Consider the following 16,440-nt stretch of genomic DNA (forward strand, 5'->3'; position numbering starts at 1 on the left):
TTGGATGGGGCAGCTACTGGGACCTATGTCCGAGTATTAGGGAACGAGCGAAATCATAGTTCTGCAATGTTTGTAAGTTACTGCATCTGTATAAATAACTTGTGCATCCACTCGAAGTTTTTGATCGAGCCCCTGGCCTAGAAGACTTGTCCACTTCTGTGTGTGTAGCGGGTGAATGTGATTAAGTGGCGGAATAAAGATGCCTTTCTATAGTTGGGTGGTGACTGCGATGTTGTCGCCGAAGGTGTCCTCGTAACAAAAGTTCAGGCTGTCGAGTAGGCGTCTGCCGGTAACCGTCCTGGTGAAGCGATCTAGATTTGCTGTGCGTTGCTTTTCGATTAGTTTTTCGAGTTCTTTGTGTATACACAAGGCGTCGCATTTTTTAGGGCGCGTTTATGTATTCCTAGGACGCTCTTTTGTGCTGTATTGATGAGGCTGCTAACATTGTGCGTCTTTACGTTCTTGAGGGGTAATTTTGCTTTTGGATTCTTCCGACTCTTTACTTTGGATTAGTGGCCGCTGTTAGTGACAACAGAGTGCTACTGTGTAATCATTCCAATAAGAAGGCGTAACCCAAACATAAGGTGGCTTCACTAGGGCGCTGCTTGAAAAGACATCCAAGAAACAAACTCAATAAGGTATGTCACCACCTTTGAAAAGGCATATTTTTATAAAAATGACTTTTTTTCTTTTTTAGATTTCCAGAATGCCCAAATATTCAAAAATGTTGTGCAGAAAGAATTATGTTTCAATCCTTTTTGGTTAAAAAGTTGCAGCCAAATTTTTAACAGCTCGTGAACCGTTCCGAAACCGAAACTAATGTGGTGTGGTAGCAAAAATTGACAACTGAGTGAAAATCAGCGGTGTATATTGAAATATTTCTGTTAGGTTCTGGTCTAATACATAAAGATAATTCAAAATAAATTTGCGATGCTTTCTGTTTTGTAAACATCGCTTTAAATTTCCGTAAGGGGGACGCATGACGCTAGAGGCGTCTCAGGTGCTCACATTGCGCGCGCGTTATGCTACTGCTGTGAGAGCTTCGGGGCCGTCCTGTTGATCGGGATTCTCTTTACTAGCGAAAGTAAAGCATTGGCGGAACGTTTTTATAAGAAGTTATGGCCAAGTTCCGGGTATAAAGGCGACTGAAACGAACGTTTCGTGGAAATCGGCACACGGTGAATGCTCCGACCAAAGACCATGCGGACGTCAATGTTTCGGTGAGTGCTGCAAAGCTTGGGGACGTGGACAACAACTGTGAAGTGCCCCTACAAGACCCTTTACTGCAAGGTAATATGATTAATCATTGATGTGGAGATTCTGTCGTCTGTTTTTGAAAAATTGGGCCTGCTCAGAATGCAAGACGACGTCGCTCCGATTGGAAGAATCCTCGCAGCAGAAAATATCTTTTGCATACGTCGTTGTTTGTGACGCCTGCGCATTTGGACATTCTTTTCAATCATCAATAAAGGCTGGAAGTGCTATTGAGAATAACCTGCGTCTTGTCTACGCTATGCGGCAGCTTGGCAAGGGTTATTCTGGAGCTGTAACGCTGGCGAAAGTAATGAACATGCCACCACCGCCTTGGCATTCTGCCTACCAAAAGATATCTACCAAGCTCTGTAAAGCGGCAGAGACTGTTGCGTCTGAGTCAATGGCAAATGCCGCTGCTCAAGTGCATTGTGTTGTGCAAACTACTGACTGTGGTGTACCAGGGGATGGCACTTGGCAAAGGCGTGGACATTCTTCATTGAACGGCTGCGTCTTCTTGATATCTCTTGATACTGGCAAAGTTATTGACGTAGAAGGTATGTCGAGTAAATGTAGGGCATGCCATTTGAAACGCAAGTTGAACACAACAAGTGCTGAATTTATGGAATGGAAGGCAAACCATACCCGGTGCCAGGCGAACTATACCGGTAGTGCTGGTGGCATGGAGGCCGTAGGGCTTTACCTTATGTTCGAGCGTGCAGAAAGAAGTCGTCAATTAAAGTATGTAGACTTCTATGGAGATGGCGACTCCAAGAGCCACGCGGCAGTAAAGGACATATATGGCCCAAATAGCGTGCGGAAACTGGAGTGCATTGGACATGTACGGAAGGAGTAGGGTGCCGCCTACGAAAGTTAAAAAAACTGTTCGTGGACTAGGAGGGAAAGGAAAGCTAACCGGCGTTCTTATCGACCGGCTGGTGAACTACTATGGTATTGCCATAAGATCGAATGTGGGAGACCTGCACGCAATGAAGCAAGCAACATTAGCAAGCCTGTTCCATTGCAGTTCAAAAGATGAAGCACCAATGCATGGTCTGTGTTCCCTGGGTCACGAGAGTTGGTGTGGGTTTAATCGACAGAAAGCACTCGGTGGTTGACGCTACAAGCACAAGGGAGGCCTTTCCGACGAGTTACTCAACCAAGTGAAGCCAGTGTATGCTTACCTTTGTAAGGAGGAGCTCCTAAGCAAGTGCCTGCACGGAAAAACCCAAAATGCCAATGAGAATTTCAACAGTATGATTTGGCAACGGGTTCCCAAAGACGTCCACGTGTGCTTGCCTGTCCTATTTTTGGCTTATATGACGCTGTGTGCCCCTTCAATAACGGCAGCGGAAGCACAGCTGATATTTTGAGAGAAGCAGGCATCGAACCTGGCCACCACACTCTCTTAGCATGTCGCACTAGTGACCGGTACCATGTGAACAAGGCCCAGCGTCACTCAACGAATGAGGAAAAACAACTCCGCAAAAAAAGACGGGCAGCTACAAAAGCCAAACGAGAGTGTGTGGCAGCTAACGAGGATCCTAGCTATGAACCTGGTGGATTTTAACTTTCTACGATGTGATTCTCTTGTTTGTTTATGGACTGGAAAACGTTTCTCTTGTTTTTCTCAAAACTTGATTTTTTGTACTTTCTTGCTACGCAAACAGTCGTAACTTCTAAATAAATACACGATTTTCAATGAAACTTTCCCTACTCATTTCTTTATTACAAACGTATGCTTTCAACTAGGATAACTGAAAACTAATGGTAAGTTTTTATGTAATCAAGTTTTGTTTTACAGAATCCAGTAAAAAAAGCCGAATTTTTTCGCTTTCTTCGGAATTTTTGCTGTAACTTGATTCCCAAATATCGGATCGCAAAGATCCTAGTTAGTTGCACAGCCTGCATAGTTGGGTACCCCTGTGTCGAAAAGTTTACAATTTCTGCGCAGCTTTCGTAACTTATGAATGTTCGCGCAACAACTAAGGTTGAGCAATTTTCCGTCACTAACAAGTGCCAATATACTTTTTCACTTTTTTTTTTATTTTAAATACCACTTATAACGGTCTTTCATAAGGTCAATGTAAAATAAAAGTTTTGGTGTTAAAATTAAAAAAACATTTTTCAAAATGGTGGTGACATACCTTTTGATCCTAATAAGGATAGCGTCCCGGGCACGTTGGCACTCCAGAACTAATAAAATAATTGCGCAAAAAACGGGAGACACGGACGAAGTGAAGACTTCCAGACACGGAAAAAACTTCCAACTACATTTTATTGATCCCCTCTCTGATCCTTATAAACTTCCCAAAGGGCGATCGCGCATGCGTAAGCATAGCGAGGGATTAAACGCCCGCCTATGCGGTGACCAAGAAAACCAATTTCTTTTCGGTGAGCGCGAGCGAAGCCCTACTGACACATTTATCTCCGAGCATTGCTAACGCCTCAGCTTCCGTAATTTCTCAGAAAAGTTCCGACGGCCACGGGATCAAACCGTACACTCTTCAAAAATAGATACAAAGCTGCATCTTGGACAATGTACAGCCAAGGTGTTACCCATGTTACTCACGCTTCATGTTACCAACGAGTTTCCGGCGGAAGGGTCAATCCGGTTACTTGACCTTCGCCACACCTTCAGTAATAGCCGTAAACGCTGGTCCTATGAGCGCCGAGCCAATAAGGCACCTTTCCCATATACATCGGCCCATTCTAGACTTGTAAAGTGGGCAGTCGTCATTTTGGGTTTTAAGAATGCTCTAAAAAAGTCTTGCTTCCACTCAAAGGGTGCAAGCTTTGAGCCGCAAAGTGAGCGTCGGTCTTCGGCAGAGTATCCTAGGCCAGTGCTGATATCGGTAGCGTAAATAATGTGGAGGGAGGCGAGATCCAGCGCTCAGCAAACAGCTCAAGATGTAGCATCCGGCAATCGCTCAAACGTTGGTTTAGTGCCCTACATGCACCGAATATCCCATCTCCTCTGGAAGATTGGACAGCAAGATAACATTAAGGTGGTTTTGTCGGATCCCCGCAAGCATTGGGAGCTGAATAAACTAACGAACCCCAATCGCCCCAATCCTGAGGAGTGCAATAGGAGGTACGGAGAAGGTTTGTTGCCTGTCAGGCCGGGTGGTGTACAGACTCCGGATCAACTGTAAGAGGCAGTACATTGGACACACCGAGCGTTGCCTGAATGACCGGTTACGCGAACACTGCAATAACATTAAATCTGGCACAGGTGGGTTCTTCCCTGCATATTTGTTAAATGCGGCTGTAAAACTATTTTTCAGAAGTGCACAATTTTACCCCTTGGGCGGGCGCAACTGTTGCGAGAAATTACGGAAACTGAGGCAATAGCAAGACTCGGAGATAAATGTGTCAGCACCCCCTCGCTTGCGCTAACCGAAATAGAAATGGGTTTCTTGGTCGCAGCATCACCGGGCGCTTAATCCGCCTTTATGGTAACGCTTGCGCGATCGTCCTTTCTGAAGTTTATAAGGTTCTCAAAGTGGCACAATAATACGTATTTGGAAGATTGCGCCGTGTGTGTCGGTATCCACTCCCTCCGTGTCTCTCTTTTCTTGTGCAATTGTGTTATTTAGGTAATCTGGTCACAATTTCGCGATTAAAGCAATAAAGCTCAAATAACAACCGAATAAGAACTAAGAACTGAAATGAAAACCGAATTTCGCTCTGCCAAACAGTTTTCATATTGCGGTATTTCGATGCAGCACGGCATGATTAAAAAAAGCGAGATCGCTAATTACCATATCATGTTAATGTGCCTTGTTGTATTGCAAAATATGTTGGCGCAAAGTTTGATGAACTAGCAGTGTACTTAGCGGCTTTGAAGCAGTTGTGAGCAGTCCGAAATGGCAAATAAAAGAAGCCATGTGTGTAATTCTTAATACAGTGCAGAACACTTACAACAAGACGACATAGCGAAATAGTGGTTATAACGAAATAATTTTGAATTCCCGTTCCCATTGGAACACTTACAATGCCATTTTGGTCTAGTTTTAACGAAATAAAAAAATGCAAATTCGCAGATATCGCGAAGTATTTTTTTCGCGGAAGGAACAACAATACTATCTTTAAATACCGTTTCTAGGCTCCTGCTGAATAAAAGCTTAAGAAACCGCAAACTCGTTACTACCGGGCGCCTCCGGCAGCACCGTTTGTCCTTTTGTCCATCTCGGCACCTTTCGCGAAATCTCATTTGCCCGAATCTCGAAGACAGCTTTGCTGAACCGCCGTCTTAAACCAAGCGAGCGCCTCCGTTTTTTGTTCCTGCCGGCCGACCACTGGCTGTGCGGTTTCTGGCTCGCAAAACCTTCGAGTTTGTACCCGCGCTGTAGACTACGCTTTCTTTATTTGAAGCAAGGAGAAAGAAAACACTGGTTTTAATAATTAACGCCAGTTAACGGTTCCTCAAAATGTTTCCGAGCCCCTTGTTGCCGCTTCTGGTGGCACTTCGCGGGCAAAAATCAAAACATGCAGGTGCGCAGCTTCTTTCCTAAATTGCGTTTATTCTAACTTGCGCCGCCACCAGCTTAACAAACCGATAGCTGGGATGAAGGTGCCTGCCAACTAGAACAGCTTTCTAGTAACGTTGTGCCCAGACACCCAACCTACTTCCAGCGCTGAGGACTCTGACCACGCTCGCTCAGTGCTTCAGTGGCTCTGGCACATCGTGTGAGTCATACTAGGCTGTCATCGTTGCTACGACTGACGGACTCGTGGTTGAGATTCTAAGGCATTCTCCTGGCATTGTTAGACTTTTTCTTCTGTGTGATATATATGGCGAAGCGCAAATTCGAGTCCAGTGACAGCCGAAACGTCTACGGTGAAAATTAAGGTGCTGCCTTTTAAAGAGAAACGCCCATTTAGATAAAGTTCGGCAAAAGCTCAAGAAGGCGGACACTTCGCGCAAGTATGACATTGCCCAGTCGACTTTGGTGACCTTTGTAAAACATTGGACGCCGTTCTGGATAGCGAAGTTGGCAGCGGTCAGCGAAACGAATTTGCGCTGCGAGTAATGCCGGCGGGGAAGAGGCCCTCTACAAAGGGTTTGTAGATTCCTGATATGAAGAATGTCTTGCTGAGTGAGTCGATCCTGCTGCAAAAGGCCAGTAATTTTCGGTCTGTTCTTGGTCACGACAGCTTCAAGACAGGCAACAGATGGCAGCAGCGGTTCAAACAGCGCCACGGCGTCCCATGCGATAGCATTGTCGGTGAAGCTGCGTCCGTCGACGAGGAGGGCCTCCAGCGTCGGATAGAGAAAAACAGCGACCGCGTCGGTGACGCTTAGCTGACTAGGACATATACAGTACTGATAAAACGAGGCTGTTTTTTTACAGTTAATTCCAAAGAAAACTATCGCGGCGAAGACGGACAAGTGTGTCGGCGGAAATGAACAGCAAGAATCGCATCACGGTATTGGTGTGCGCAGGTATGTACGGCTAAAACAACCGGAACCTTTTACTCATTTCCATCTCTAAGGACCTTCCCGGTTTTGCAAAGGTGCTGCCAATGCCAGTAGCTTACACACACATCTTCAAGGCATAAATGATGAGGTACATCTGCCAGTGGGTGGTTGACTTCGACGAGAAGATGAGCCCGGAGAAGCGCAAAATACTGTAGTTGCTCGACAATTGCAGTGCACACCTTGTCACCGCACATTAAGCACTGTGGAGCCTCTTTTCTTTCCTCCAAACACAAACTCTAAGCTACATCCCATGGACCAGGGTGTGATAGAAAACTTAAACGTCCACTATCGCCTCCGTGTCATCGAGCGTCTCCTCATCGGCATACGGAGCGCTGCAAACTTAGAAGACCGAAAGGTGCCGATCCTGAAGGGAATATTTTTTTGCAAGCGGGGACTAGAGGGACGTGATGTCGCAAACGATGCTTCACTGCTTCCGCAAAGCAGGTTTCTCCAGGTGTAGCAGCGCTGCTGAGAACGAAGCAGTAGCAGGTGATTCGGAGGCGCATGAGGTGGTGCCGCGGCTGCAATGAGCATAGGCAGCTTTGAGAAACTGCTAGCGCTACAAATCTTGTGACGCGCGCCTTGAGAAGTGTGGATTTCAAAATCAAGGATGAAGGCGTAGTGGCAACAGGGGAACTCTCGATTGATGTACTCCCCAGCGGTGTGTCGGCAAGGGAAACCATTGCCGATGACAGCGCCTCAGACACTGAAGGTGACGCCGCTGACGCACCTCTTTCAGTGACTTCCGGAGCAGCTGTTGCACCCGTCGACAGGTTGCGTATGTACCTCAGTTCAGAAGCGGGCGTCGGCTCACACCTGGAAAGTATTGAGGCCGCTGTTTTGAAACGTGTGCTCTCGAAATTCGTGCAAGGTACTGTCAACCACGTTATCGAAGAGGTGTACAGAACATTTTCTGCTCATTTTACTTTATTCTTACACTGCGTTAATGTCCGGATAAAGGAAAAAATTGGTGATAGCAAAGGAAATTCCTATTGCCGCCTATTTAGTAAAAACCGTGTTACACTCTACTGACTTCATTCCGCTCCTGAATCATGTCACTCGCGCACAATTCGTATCTCATGACCCTGATTTTTCGTCGCTCTTCGTCCGGGGAGTCGACAAGCAGGAATTCAATGTTTGTATTACAACCCATTTGACACCTTCACGAATTCATTCAGCTTGCAATCTCAAATATACAAAAATTAAATTCGCCCTACGCCGGGTAAAAAACGGTTCCACAGCACTAGGTCCCTACGACGAGAGAAAAGTTACAAAAACGGCCTACACGCACGGTAACACTCCTACAGTTGGCAGCACTGGTAGTCCGGAGTAGTTAACTCACGCCATGCGTCCAAGTTTAATGCGACGGCATCTAAGTGTGACTCCGAGCACTTCATTTTTATTTTATTTTATTTCGATTGGAAATCCTGTTATGTTTGTACGAAAATTTAATTTCACCGTGGCCGCCTGTTCATTTTGTAGTCTCCAAGTGAATTCTGAGTTGATGTTACCCTATTGTTTTTATTGCATTGTATTGCATTGTATGTGCCTGAAAATACTTTTTGTTCTGCCCGTCCTGCTTGGACCATTTACTTGGTCTGCAGTATTGTGAAAAAAATAAAATAAAAATAAACATGTATGACTCAGATGAGCAGTTTTGGTAGTTTGGAAGGGGTCTCCGAATTTATACAGTTTTTGACTAATTGTTTTATTTTTGGCCCGCAGGCTTAGTCGAGCGAAGGACAGACAGGCAGAAAGGAGGGCAGACCAAATGTTCTCCAGTTTAGGTAGCGCGATGAAGACTGCCGTTTTTGTCGATTCATTGTTAATAAGACACTAGCCTCCGAAGCTACACAGGCGATGAGGCGCGTTGTAGGGCAGGGCGCCGATTAACGTTGACCCCCTGGGAATCTTTAACATGAGTTAAACCTCTAACACACGAGCGTTTTCGCTTTTCGCCTCTCTCAGAAGACTATCGTTGTTGCTAAAGAGCCCTGCCTGCCCATGTCGTGTCAAGCGGTATGTTATGGAGTGCTGAATAGAACTACAACCAAAAGCCATTTCTTTACAGGAAACTACATTGTACTTGCTAAATATAATTATTAAATCTAGTAACCGCTACGACCCGCTGTAGGTAGGTACTAGACAGGTCGATCGGACAGGTAACATATGCTATGCGCTAACGGAGAAAACGAAATTAGGAAAGCTCAGAAAATACAATGCCAACTGCAACACTCTACTGAAATACCCCGGAAAACCCTCTTAAATTTTTTTTCTTACGAAACAGTGGGCTGAGGAATATCTCACGGCATCTATTCTGAAAGCAGTTTCAATTTATGTGAAAACTGGTTGAAGGAAACTTCAAAAAAACTAGTTCTTATAATATTTGTTTTTTAACTGTTATACTGCTTTGGAATTTGTAAAGCGCTTAACTGCAAGTCGTTATCTAAAAATGTCTGTAAAGGCATATTTTTTGCAGAGTTTTTAAAAGTTTGTAATATTTTATAAGTTTAATAATCAGAATTATTTATTTTCCCAGCCACAAGATTTACGATCACAGGACTTGTACGGTGGCAAAAATTTTCGATTACGCATGTAGGCTTGGAGTTTGCTCTAAGCCAAATACCTTCAGTTTTATTATGCAGAATTTTTGGCTGCGCCCTTTAAAAATAAATGATGTGGAGACATGGAACTACTAAGCGAGTTCCATAAATTATGCAAACAATGCTCTTAGTAGTCGTATGATACGGTATTCATTCTAACAGCGAGAGGCTACTGTGCCGAGGAATTTGGACATTTGAGAGACGCGGTCACAATCCAGAAGTGTTACACATACCTGCACAAAAGGACTCAGAAATTGGGGTGGTAGGAATGTCAACGCGTCGTAAAAATTTCAACAGAAACTCGGCGTGACTGAAGTCTCCCGATACCTGTGTAAATTATTCGAATGCGCCATTTATCTATATTACTATATACGCTGTCTCTTATGTAGCTCGTATATTTTACCTCATTTATTCAGATTATTTTGGAATACCTGCGCGGGGCGCAACAAAGTGATGTGGCTGAGGTTTTCTGACATCAAACCGTAACGATGATTTGTCACACACGTTTCAAGAGTTTCAGAGTACGGTATTAACTAGGGCTAGTTACAAAGAGCTAAAATTATTATTATTGCCTGGTTCAATAAAAGACCTCAGTTCTTGTCAGCGCTCGAGGCTGTGCATTCTTTCCTTGGTCCTTGCTTAGCGCTGCTTTTTGCCACATTTCATGAACTTGGCGATTCGAGTTTAAAGAATATTGTGCTCATCGCGGCGCTATGTATGAAGGCATGTTCATGTTGTTGACGGTAGCATTCGGCGTCTTTGCTGCATATATGCTGAACTTTATCGTCATCCAACTGACCTCCTGGTTGCTTCACGCCACCAGTAATTCGCGATGTACGACTCCAGTCTATGGTCATCAGAAAGAACTCTTTCGTAGCTTTGAATTTCAATACAACCCGCATTGGCTTGCGTTGCGGATTTAGCTTTGGCTTTACATCCTGGTTTCTATAGAACATTTAGTGTATTCCAGTTCGCCTGATTCACTTCACGTATTGTTGGTGGGCGCCGTGACTTTTTCGTCTTCTGCTTTCGGAGATTCAGCATTTCTTTTGTCACGGTGCGGAAATCGTGTCCTTCGGGGAATTTTTAAGTATATTGTAAAAATGGTTATTAGTGTTACAAACTCTGATGACGAATTCTTGACTGGGACTAAATGCGGTTCCGTTCTAAGTAATCTTCGAGGCTGGTTGCATTGCTCATCCTGTGAACGTGTCACAAGACCGAAGGCTAAGCCAATTATGCGTTTGGTCTATTTGTAGATGCTGATGAAATAGATCAATCAGCTGCTAAAGTTTTTCAGAGATGTGTGTCTCTGACAAGAGGAATCGTAAGAGGATTTTTAATATTTTCCAAATTCTGAGATGCGGTTGTAAAGAAGGAAAGAAGCCCTTACAGTACGTATGTTCGGTGGCCCACAAGTAAAGTAGCCAAACATGGCTTGTTCAGCCTGCTCCGATGGATATGCAGCACCTTCAAACTTGTTTTTTTTCAGTCTGACCGTTGTTTGCGCATTTGTATGACGTCGTTAAAGCGGTGTCGTTACTCTAAGCTTATTCAAATGGCTAAGGGACAACACTCGCTCTGGCACAGCTCATTTGCTGTCATCCTCAAAGAGATTTGTTGCAGACTTTGGAGAGCACACCAGGTACAGCTCAAAATGTCAGCGGCTGCAAAGAGAAACCTTTGTAAATTCCATGTCGAGTGCATAATATTCATAACAAGCTCCAACACTTGAGAAAGGCGACATATAAGTACAGCGTCCCTGTTTTATCCTCCGCTTTAAAAAGTGGCTCGTCTTATGACCCGCATAAAGACTGCAACAAGCGGGAGGAGGAACGTCAGAAAAAGCACAAAAAAACCCTATTCTAGACACTATGACAGGGATTGTATATAAAGACCCTCTGACATGCGTCGAATCTTTTGTTGGACACACGGGGCTTAGCGTCAACAGACATCTGAGGAAGCATACCAACTGCGTCCTGAATGATAGTCTGGCACACATGCACCCGCAACGCGTCGCCCGCACGTATAAACTGCAATTCACTGGAGAATGACTCCGTGGCGAAGCTTCTGTAGACACCACGGGTGCTGTTAGCAGCGTTTTGTATATTTTTTGTTCAATGCATGTGGTCAGTGGCTCAGCCGCACTCCTACAAAAATGCACGAGGCAGAGTTGTATTTATTTACATTTATTTAGCTGTTACTCATGTTTGTCGCTGGGTTGTTAGTATTGTGCGGGCATTTCCCGCTCGTGTACTCGGGTATAGATGAGAAGGCTGTACATTGAGGGACATAGTGCCATTGCGAGGTCTGTTTTTTTTCTGCGTGTATCTGCACGATAATGTACGGCAGCTACCCATCAAAAAACTATATAATTATCAGCGCTGGTCCCGTGTTCTTTGTCATCCTTCGTTTGCTTTTGCGCTGTACGGTATCTAGCAGCTGATTAAACTTGCCAAACAACGTATTATGCATACCCCTAATACCATTATTCATGTACTCCCGCAACATTCTCTTAATAAACGAGCAGCATTTCTAGGCTTAATAAAGGAACTCTGCAACGCTGTTTCGAAATATTTTTTTTTATTTTGTATGCTTCAAGAACGTAGCCAACAAACACATTAAGTACTCAGAGTAGGGGGTCGCATAACGCATTCACCAAAAATTTCTCCAGAAATTGCTGCTGATCAGATAGCTAAGATACCTCCTTTAATAATTCTTTCCTCGGCCCCGTTGTTCGCTTTCTTTGAGCGGTGGGATTACGTCATTTCAGAGGTTTAGTGGGAATTAGTCAGCGTTCCTTCATTTGTGAAAAACAACGCAATTGACATCCACTTTAAAGGAATGGCTCAAAAGGAAAGCATAACTGGAAGGTCTATCTGCTGTGACGAGCAAATCACGACGTACTGCCCCATCCAGGCGACAACTGTTGCTTTTGCAGTGCTTACAGACACAAAGAGAAGAGTGTAAATGTTTATCGGAAGTGTTCACAGTCCCGTTTGTGGTTTTTAGTGAGCGATAACCGTCCGTTGCAGCCCTTGTTATCAGCCCAGCAAAACCGCCGTCTGCGGAAGTTGACATCGTAGCCAATTTAAAACGGCGAGTCATCTACCAGAGAAGAACACCCCCTTAAAGAAAAACTTCAACATCTTCTTCATTTCTTTATAAATCCCAAACGACTTAGGAACGTAGTCAACCAACGTATCGAGTATTTCGACCAACAATAAAAGAGTACTTCAGTCAAAATTCACTGCTGTATGCCCATCAGTAGCTTACACACTTGGTCTAAAATCTTCCTGTCTTTCATGGCCATGGCGTTGTTCTCCCGCTCGAACTATGTCTTTTCAGAAATGAAGCGGCTCTTTCCTGGCTTGTTTTAAGTTGCAGCACTAAAGGAACGCATTTCATAGCTGCTTTTAAAAAAGTCATAAAATGAGAGCAGAAACTGAAGGCAGATCTTCTATGACGAGCAAATCAGGCACTGCCACTCGTGCATGCGATAAATAACACTTTCCCAGTTTTCAAATTCAAGACGAGAGTGAAAGCGTTTATCCAAAGTGTTTCAGAGTCCGTTTATCTCGAGTCCAGAGAATGACTACTGGAGTGTGAAAAGTTGCGGCGTGGCGATAGGCCCACCGGTAATGAAAATCATCTAAGAAAAACAAGGTACCCTAATTAAGAAATCACAGGTTGAAGATCCCCAGATTGTCAAAAGTAATCCGGACCCCTCCACTACGGCACGCCTAATCATTTATGTGCATCATTTTGTATGTGCAGCAACACGCCCTCCAATTTAGTGGTCGCTTGTGCGACTCATTGTTTTCGATCGACGGAGACTGTGGACTAGGTGGGCACGCCGATCACAATTCAAAATTACGTCGTATTCGGCGTGTCTTATTCGGCAGGTCGTATTCGGCAGGTCCTACAAACTTTCATCGGACAGCCGATTTCCGTCATAGAAAATATTTGAACACACTCTCTTAAACACACTAAGGTACCAAAGCAAATTTCGGTGTCCTTCAAGCAAACAAATGGTCAGGGCAACATTATTATAAGGATTTGCCAATTGCACATATTGTGGGACCAGTGAATTCTTCGCCGCAGCAACAGATACGAGGCCCCATTCTCACCTTCTGAGCTGGCTTTCAGCACTTGAAAAGCATTGAGACTGAGTACACCAGCTCCATTGAGCCTGAGTGCACCAGGCCGACAACTAAGTAATGCTATCAGTTGTCAGATCGAAAACATGAAGGTAGAATTATGTAGCAGCTTTCATTAGTTTCATCATTTCAACTACAGATTTTGTAGCAACGCTATAACAGGACATGAAGTCATCCCGCGGGGACACACCTTTACATAATAAGGTAGGCTTATTCACTCGCCCCAAACCGCCTTTCTCCCTCTACCACGCCTGTGAGGATCTAATCTTCCTTGCCCTGCGGTATTTTTCTGTTGTCTTCTTACGTCACCGAACTGCCTATTGTTGGCGAAGCAGTTGGAATTTTAAAATCCGCAATAATAGGAAATTATATATCTTTTGGACACCCACATCGTTTCTGCTGAGCAAACTTCTCGTAAGGTATAACGCCCGCATAACAGAATCAAGAAAGTTCCTTGGTGTCGTAATGAAATACATGTAGCAAAACTTAAAAACAGTACTGAGTGAAAAGAGGCCGATACGTACAATTCTCGAATTTCGGTTTCTGCAAGACCAGAGGACGGGAGAGGCTACCCTCATGAATACTGAGGCAAAAACCAGAAACCCCAACGTTAACAGTTTTCTCGCAACTACAGGAGGAGCCGCACGTAAAGAAGAGGGCAGAAAACACTGAACAAGCTCAGAGGATTTTTCGGGCTTTGTGTTCGTTCAAAATTGCTTTGCGTGCCAATTTAGCGCAAATGCACCAAACAGCTCGACGAAATACTGAGCAGTGTAAGTTCCTGCCATGGTACTGGGAACAGCTCAGTCAAAAGACGCCTTAAAACTCATATCACACCGTTCATGGTGGTTTCCAATCGTCTCTAGCTTTTTGTACCACAACACAAAACCTTTTGTTTGTTGCCTACTTGAAGTTGACAAATTCGCTTTTGTTTCTATCAAAGCTAGTACAGGGGTTGTAACGCGCCCAGCAAACCATAGAAATGCAAGTAGGAAATTTCTGACATGTATTTTTTGAATGCCTAATATTCTCTACCACATTCCCACAAATGAAATGATGTAATGATTACATTTCATATTGTGTACGAAAACGAGAAACGAACCAAAGCTCAGAATCTCTAGTGCCGACAGCTGTATCGTGTGGCCATAGAGAGGATAACAGTGTTAAGAAATCATCTTTCTTACAATGAGAGAAGAAGAATCAGTGCTTAAGTCTGTAGTTATATTGGTCTTCAAATCGAATGATATTAAATTTTTGAAGTACTTTTCGAGTGCTAGACGTTCGGTCAACACGTGCTACATGGCATAGAGCTGCCTTCTGAAGTGCAGTAATTTTATCTATATTATTTTTTGTAGTCGAACTCCAAATGAGGCTGCAGTAGCTTGCGTGAGACTCAAAGAGACCATAGTATAGTGGAATTTTGACATTAACAGGCAGCAATGCTCTCCTGAAGGACAATGCGGCCGCGTGATAGACCGGCGCGACATTAGGATTGTACATGAGTATTTCAACTCAGATTGCCAGAAAGTGTAACTAAAAATACGTTATGTTTGTCAAAATGTTCAATGTCCCAGTCAAAGAGCGATATTTTGTAATGTAAGATGAATACCTTATTATTAGTCCTGAAAAAGGTAGCCTTCGTTTTTAGTGGATTGATTTTAATAGAGCTGGAGTCAGACTATTTCTGTAGTTTCTGCAGTGTTATTGCATTGCATTATTAGGAAGTCGGCGTCACTGGCAGTAAAAAGCATGTGATGTCGTCTCCAAATATAATGCAATGTGGAGTGAGGTCAATATTCACTACACCAGTAATGTAAATGTTGAAGAATAACGGACCCAGCCCACTACCATGTGGTACATGGATCCGTACTTGGAGAGACAATGTCTTTTGATTGGCTGTACATAAGCATTGAGTTCTATATTTTAAGTTGGATGTCATCAAACTTAGGGGGCTGCAGCGTAAGCCATAAAACGACAGTTTATTGATTAAAATATCGTGATTAAGGCAATCGAACACTTTTATAAAATTGACGAAAAAGCCAAAAGAAAATAACCAAGATTCAATATTTTGGGCTATACGCTCTGTCAGTGCTAAAAGGGCGGTTTCGGAAGGTCCTCCCTCGCGAATACACACATCCCTAAAAAAACTAGCCATCTGATTGATCTATATGATCAGCATCTACTATTTGACAGAGCACACATTTAGTTTAAGCCCTCCGTCCTGAGGCACGTTCAAGGGATGAACAGTCCAACAACCTTTTATGATTACATACAATGGTAACGCATTTTATCCCAGGCAAGAATTCGTCATGACAGTGGGTAATATTTACAAATATTTTTACAATGTAGTGCAAAATGTCCCTAAAGAACACCATTTCGGCGCCGTGACAGGAGCAGTGCTCAATCGTCGAACGCACAACGAAAGTCGGGGCTTCCACTAACAATACGGGAACTGAATACGACGAACTGGAACAAACAAAATATTGTAGAGGAACCAGGCAGTAACGCCAAAGATAGTCCGCAATGCAGAACAATGCGCGTTATATTGAAAATCACCGCTACGCAAAAGTTCCTTCTTATGACCACGAACTGGAGTCGTACAATCGCGAATTACCGCAGGATTAAAGAAACCATTAACAGGGGCTCAGTTGGATGACGATCAAGTTCAGCCTATATGCATTGAAGACGCCGAATGCTACCGTCAACAACATGAACATACAGTCATATGTATTATCGCGGAGAGCACAAACATTCTTTAAACTCGAATGGACAAGTTCGTGTAATCTGGCAAAAAACAGCGTTAATAAATGAGCAAGGAAAGAACGCCCAGCAACAAGCGCTGACTAGGAACTGAGATCTTTTTATTGACCCAGACAATATTAATTCTTGTAGCCTTTTATAACTAGCTCGAGAAAATACCTTAGTCTGAAGCTCTTGTAAC

The 16,440-nt window shown here is 43.8% G+C and overlaps 1 pseudogene; it reads left to right on the top strand.

Moving 5' to 3' along the window:
• LOC144148244 (uncharacterized) overlaps positions 1-2,821 on the top strand; it is a 132,877-nt pseudogene extending 130,056 nt beyond the window's left edge.
• Positions 2,822-16,440: the final 13,619 nt, after the last annotated feature.

Source organism: Haemaphysalis longicornis, unplaced genomic scaffold (assembly GCF_048455015.1).
Source record: "Haemaphysalis longicornis isolate Haplotype H1 unplaced genomic scaffold, Haemaphysalis longicornis Haplotype H1 scaffold_8, whole genome shotgun sequence".
Lineage (NCBI taxonomy): Eukaryota > Metazoa > Arthropoda > Arachnida > Ixodida > Ixodidae > Haemaphysalis > Haemaphysalis longicornis.